Consider the following 6,855-nt stretch of genomic DNA (forward strand, 5'->3'; position numbering starts at 1 on the left):
TTCGGGCTGTTTGGAAAAGATAATTCCAAGAGCATGTTGGTCATCATGCTCATCTGAAGTTAGTTTTTAATTTGCATATCACCTGAAATACTGTCTTACTTGGTGCCTTTAAACTGATGAAGTGGTACCTGCCTTTTTAAGCCTAAAACAGATTCACAGCAGAGCTGCTTTGGGGGCCTGGAACTTAACTTGTCAGTGCCATTCTGCCCAAATAAATCAGACCATTGGGCCTTCCAAGACCCTGCTTTGGCTCACCCTTTCATGGGAACAACCCACCTGTAATTCTCTCTGGTCACCTCGATGTCTGAGAGTCATCTCAAATTCGGCATGTTCACACCAGGCAGTGGTGTGCTGGATACAGCAGCCTTTATGGGCTCATATGAGCCCATTGATAATTTGCCAGAGATTTTGCAAGCTGCTTGACTTTGCTTTGGTAGTTTGAAATTGGCTATCACAAAAGCATTTACAATAGAAATCTTCTATTGCTACAAACCAAGACCTTCCATTAACTCCTGCTGGTTGTTAAATATTTACCAGTACTCCACTGATCCAAATACACTTGCTTTGGCCTTTAACAATGCCTCTTGTCTTGCTCATACATCCCATCCATAAACCTCAGATTATCTCACTCTCCAAAGCCCAGTTGAAATTGACTTCCTCCCATGTTTAACCAATATTTGTCAAGGGAGCAAAGAATACGCAATAGAGAAGAGACAGTCTCTTCAACAAATGGTGCTGGGAAAATGGAATATTCACATGCAAATAAATGAAACTAGATGCCTACCTTACACCACCCACAAAAATTAACTCAATATAGATTAAAGACTTAAACATAAGATCCAAAATCATAAAACTCCTAGAAGAAAATATATAGAAAAAAACTTCTTAACATTAGTCTTGGCAATGATTTTTTTTTAATATGACACCTAAAAGACAAAACAGCAAAAGCAAAAATAAGCAAGTGGAACTATATCAAACTAAAAAGCTTCTGCACAACAAAAGAAAGAATCAACAAAATGAAAAAGCAACCTACAGACTGGGAGAAAATATTTGAAAACCACATATCTGATGAAGGGTTAATATCTAAAATATATAAGGAACTCATACAACTCAATAGCAAAATAATAATAATGATCCAATTTAAAAATAGGCAAAAGGTTAGAAATTTTTCCAAAACAGATATCCAAATGGCTAACAGGTATACAAAAAGGTACTCAACATGACTAATCATCAGGGAAATGCAAACAAAAACCACAGTGATATGTCACCTCACACCTAGTAGTATGATTATCAGTAAAAAGACAAGTGATAACAATTGTTGGTGAGGATGTGGAGTAAAGGGAACACTTGTGCACTGTTGGTGAGAATGTAAATTGGTGCAGCCACTGTGGAAAATAGTATGGAGGTTTCTCCAAAATTTAAAAAAAGAACTACCATATGATCCAGCAATTCTACTTTTGGATATATATCCAAAGGAAATGAAATCACTATCTCAAAAAGTCATTTGCACTTCCATGTTCTCTGCAGCATTATTTACAACAGCCAAGACATGAAAAACAATCTAACTACTCATTAATTGCTAAATGGATAAAGAAAATGTGATATACACAATAAATATTATTTATCCATAAAAAAAGGAAAAATTGCCATTTGCAATAATATGGTCCTTAAGGTTATTATGCTAAGTGAAATAAGTCAGAGAGAGAAAGGCAAATAATGTATATTCTTACTTTTATATGGAATCTTAAAAAATAACTCATAGAGACAGAGAATAGATTGGTAGTTGCCAGAAGTAGAGGGTGGGGGAAATGGATGAAGGAGGTCAAAATGTAAAAACAAAACAAACAAATTCAGTTTCTCCTGCAGTGACCCTGAACTTGCTCTCCCAACCCCTGCTGTTTCTTCCCCTGTGCTTCTGTCTTCTAAGGCACTTTGTTAAGTCACATGGTAAAATGCCCTTATTTTATTATGTGTGTTTCTCAAGAGTCTAGTGGCTAGACGCTAGACTGTGAGTTCCTAGAGGGGACTTTGAGGCCTGTGTCTGAGACGACTTGGTAACCTCAGTGGCTATGATAGAACCTGGCACATGGTAGATACTCAAATGGCTGTGGTTTTGGTTACTGCCACAGAAGGACTTGGAGTTCTTTTACATTCACCATCTGATCCCAACCAATGTATTAACATCATTTTTTAATTTCTCATCTCCATTCATCTTGTTATATTTATTACATTTTGGTCAGACCATGACTCTTGGTGTGCCCCATGGGCACCTCCCATCTTCTTCTCCATCTTTGTGTGTGTTCTTCCCTGTCCCCATGAACTGTCTTCCCCCATTTCCCTCCAGGTCTTGCTCAAATGCTATTTCTTCTGGGGAGCTTTTTATCTTTGTCCTTTCCATTCTGCTGTACTCCAAGTAATCTGATCTCTCAACAGCATGAGTCTTTAAACTTGTCCACTAACTCCTAAAATTCCGTTAAAAGGGGAAACTGAAATAATCCACTGTGGTTGACTAGACCGCAAAGAGGAATGCCGGAGTTCATGAAGAATATTCTGAGAACCTCGCCAAAGTTACTCCCTTGTCCAGACCAAACAGGAGTGTGAATGATGGATAGAGATTTCGGATGTGGGGTATAATGAAGGGGGAGGAGGGCTTGAGTTCTGTCTATTTAAAGTGGTTGCCTGTTTGGCAGCACTCCCTGGAGGTGAGAGGGCTGTTTGTGCTCCCATCCATATCAAAGGAGCCGTTAACACTCTACAGTCCAGGTCTGTTAGCCTTCCCCATAAAACCATGTTTGGAGAGATATCTCTGGGGAGGGAATTTTGGTTTGAAACTGGAAGAAAGAAAGCCTGAAACTTAATTGAGAAGTAAAGGATATATCAAGGCGAAAAGGGCAACAATTTTGAAGTGGAAAATATCTTGTGAAGAGTAAAAATAGTGGCTTTCAGAAGGCATCTGAGGCAGTTCTGCTGCTAACTCATTCATTAGTTCACTTCCTGTGCCCCACCGGGACTGTCTTCTGGGGGCTGATGGCTGTCTTTGATGCTCCCAACCAGCTGGTACCACTACTCAGGCCACGGGTTCTAGGATTCCAGGATGACAGGTCGCTTCGCCAAGAGTTAAAGAAGCTTTGTTTCAGAAATGCTGATCTATCCGAATTTGCTGAGCACCCGTCATGTGCCAAGAACAGTGACAGATGCTGGAGGAGATGTCAATTTTTTTGTTTAGTGCTTTGGATAAAGTGAATGGTTTTCATTTGTCTGAAAAGACAACATAAAGAATGAAGTGCTTGCTTATATTAAAAATGATACTATCTTCTTTTTTTTAATATTTTATTGATTTTTTTACAGAGAGGAAAGGAGAGGGATAGAGAGTTAGAAACATCGATGAGAGAGAAGCATTGACCAGCTGCCTCCTGCACACCCCCTACTGGGGATGTGCCCGCAACCAAGGTACATGCCCTTGACCGGAATCGAACCCGGGACCCTTGAGTCTGCAGGCCAACGCTCTATCCACTGAGTCAAACCGGTTTCGGCGATACTATCTTCTGATTTTAAATTCTCTCACTTACTCCTATCCTTTAGTTCAGTTGTACACACTTTTATTAAACCCATGCTATGTGCCAAGTGCTTTGATAGGCCCTAGGGCTACTTGAACAAAACATCATTCTACTTTCCTCCAAAGAGCTCACTGCCTAGTGCTGGAGGCAGACTTGTAAAGCTCTAATCTTAGCCCCTGATAAGTTATAATAATAAATGACTGTACAAAGTGCAATGGGAACAGATAAAGGGAGTAGGTTGGGGAAGACATGATAGAGGACTTAACATTTCAGTGCTACTTCTTTCTTTTACAAACTGTTTTATCATTAACTGCCTGATAGTTCTCGGCATTCCTGATCCAGAGAGAGAAAATAAACAAACTTTGCCAATAGGAAGACAACACTGTACATGACAATTAGGCTCTTCCATAAGCGTGGATATGGCCTCAGATCCTCTCAACACAGAGCTCAGGGGAACCACCATCATCAGATACCATGTGCCAAGAGCAGAGACCTACTTCTTACCCCCACCTCTGTCCCTAACTGATATTCTGTTCCTCCTTTCTGTTAATTTTTGGGGGTCTAAAATTCTTGTGTGTGTGTGTGGTGTGTGTGTGTGTCTACCCCAATGTTTCCTTGTGAAAGATTATTTTAATATTTGTTTTATAATTTTGAATTGTGAACTCATCTTCATCTATGGAAATGCTCCACAGCCTAGCTTGGGACTTCGCCTTCTAAAAATGTTTCTAATTTGCTTTAGCATCTTGGGACTAACTTTTACATTAATTTCCCAGCTTTGGGGGTTCCCAGACTACATAAGTAATGCTATTTCAAACCTCAAACTGCTTATGGCTATATATCCTAGAGGAAATGTTTTTAATATCCAGGCAACCCACACTGTTTCTCCTGAGTTAGTGAGTGAATTTTTTCTAGTTTACCCTTTCACTGGCGGTTTGAGACAGCAAGTGTTCTGGCTTTACTGGGGCAGGGGCATGGGTTGGTGGTCTTACATTCATCTCTACCTTCTGGCTTCAGGACTTCATATTCTGTGCTCATGTGGGTATTAAGACCTCAGATGCTTGGTTACTAGGACTGAAAATCCTCTTCCCTCCCAGGTAGCCTCCATGTTATTTGCATTCATAGCTGTAGTTTTAAATTTCTTTTGCTTTGAAGGCCCTATGGAACTGCCATATTTTCTTGAGAGTTCAATAATGCATTTTAAAGAATGTTGGCTATATTTACCCAGAATTTCTAGGTTTTTAGTGGGAGAATGCTATCTACTGCCCAGAAACAGAAATCTATCCAGCAAATTCTTAATGCCTAACAACATTCAAGCAGTCCTTAGCATCCATAGACACATACAACAGGGTGAGACCTGTGACAGCTGCTCCTTATCTGATTTATCTGTATCTCTACAGGTGTAAATACAGAAGACTGAGACCTGGATGGTTCTTCTCACGGCAGAAACACTATATTCCAGGCATGACTCAAATCACCAATTTCAGTGTACACATATGGGTCACTTTTCTTTATTTTTCTGTGTAATCACTTTAAATCTAACTGCCTTCATTAAACGAGTATAGAGTCTCTCTTCTGAGGCCTCCCCTCTCCAGAAAATTATTCAGTAACCCCTAGGGATATGGATACAAAGGGAATCAGACCTCTTCCAAGTCCCAGACAGAGAGAACCTGTCTGTCCCTCAGCACTATTGTCAGTCATTGTCATGTGGTGTCACGGTTGAGCATGAGTCCCTGAAGAGTCCAGGGGCCAGTTGTTTATTGCTACAATTTGCTGGAACCCTGGCTTGGGTAGTTAGGTAGTTAGGCTGTGGCTCTTTTAGTTCACTCCTAGATTTTCAGCAGCTGTTTTCTAAAGCTCTGACACAGTAGATGGTACTGAGGGTCTTTTAGCCTCAGCCAAGGAGTCTGCCAAACCGGCTCTTTCTCACCCAATCCTCCCTGCCCCTCTTAGTTTGCATTAGTGTTTAGACTGCATATATTTCTTCCAAGGTTATTAAGCTCCCCATTTATTTGACTTCTCACTTAATAAACATAATAACTTTCATTGATATAGTGGCTTAGCATCTCATAATTCATTGATACTCAAAACCTATTCTGTGCTGGCAGCCCTGAAGCCCAGAGAGAAGGGAAGTGACTTTCCCGGGAGAATTCTGCAAATGAATGGAAAACTGGAACTCCACTGTTCTCCCCACCAACACCATGTCTTCCAGACACTAACTCTTACTGCACAGTAAGCAGTTTGAGGTAAAAACCAAATATCTTCTGTATATTCACCTGCACCCTGACTTATTTAAGTGTAGTTCCCCTCACGAATGGTATGTTTTTGATCCTCTGGATTCTAGTAGTTGCAAACACATTTGTGGCTCTCAAAGTGTTGTCCATGGACCAGGAGTATGAGAATCACCAGAGAACTTGTTAGAAATGCAAGTTCTCAGATCCTACCCCAGACCTCCTGAGTCAAAGATTCTAGGGGTGGGGACCAGCAATCTTTGCTTTAACAAACCTTGCGGGGATTCTGATGATTCCCTAAAGTCTGAGAAACCTTGCCATACAATACATTCAGCCTTTTATCTACTAAGTAATCTAGATAGAGTGCTTTCCCAGGGACACAAGATTATGAGAGCCTACAAAAAAAGGTTTGTAATTTGAAAAACAAAATGTTATCTCCAAGTCAAAGGAAGAAAGTACCAAACTAAATCAAAATTAATAGTTCATCAACTATCTATAATAGAGAACAATGTAGTTAGTCAACTAACCTCAGTTTTTATAAATATCCACCTAATATGTTTAATTGGAAATACGCATGCATTTTAATGTTTGACATGATGTGTAATAAAGCCTCCAAAATAAGTATATATACTTCAGTTGTGTTTTGTTATTTAACTCTTGAATGTAGAGACTCAGGTCTTCATATAGCAACCCTACAGATGAAGGTTAAAAATGTGGGAATAATAATCGTCAATTTCCAGTTAGTCAATTTCCAGTTATGTTGAGATGACCACCAATGTCGGTGTAATTAAAGGAAAGAGTAAATGATATATTTCAGTAAACTCCCTCTGAAATGTCTTTTAAAAATAAATTATTACAGGCAAGTGAAATGAGAAAAAAAACAAAACCCCAAAACTATATATAGTTTTATTAGCCTGTTGTGCTTTATTTCTATTTTTTTCTTATCTCTGTTCTCTTACTTCCATATTCTCTAATGTACCCAGGTTAGATGTTTAAGTAACCTAAGGTGGAAAGGAAGAAAAAGAGAATATTTACTGATGGTTTATTTTATATTACTATTATGGGCTAGC

The sequence above is a fragment of the Cnephaeus nilssonii genome (assembly GCF_951640355.1).
Source record: "Cnephaeus nilssonii genome assembly, chromosome: 9".
Taxonomy (NCBI): domain Eukaryota; kingdom Metazoa; phylum Chordata; class Mammalia; order Chiroptera; family Vespertilionidae; genus Cnephaeus; species Cnephaeus nilssonii.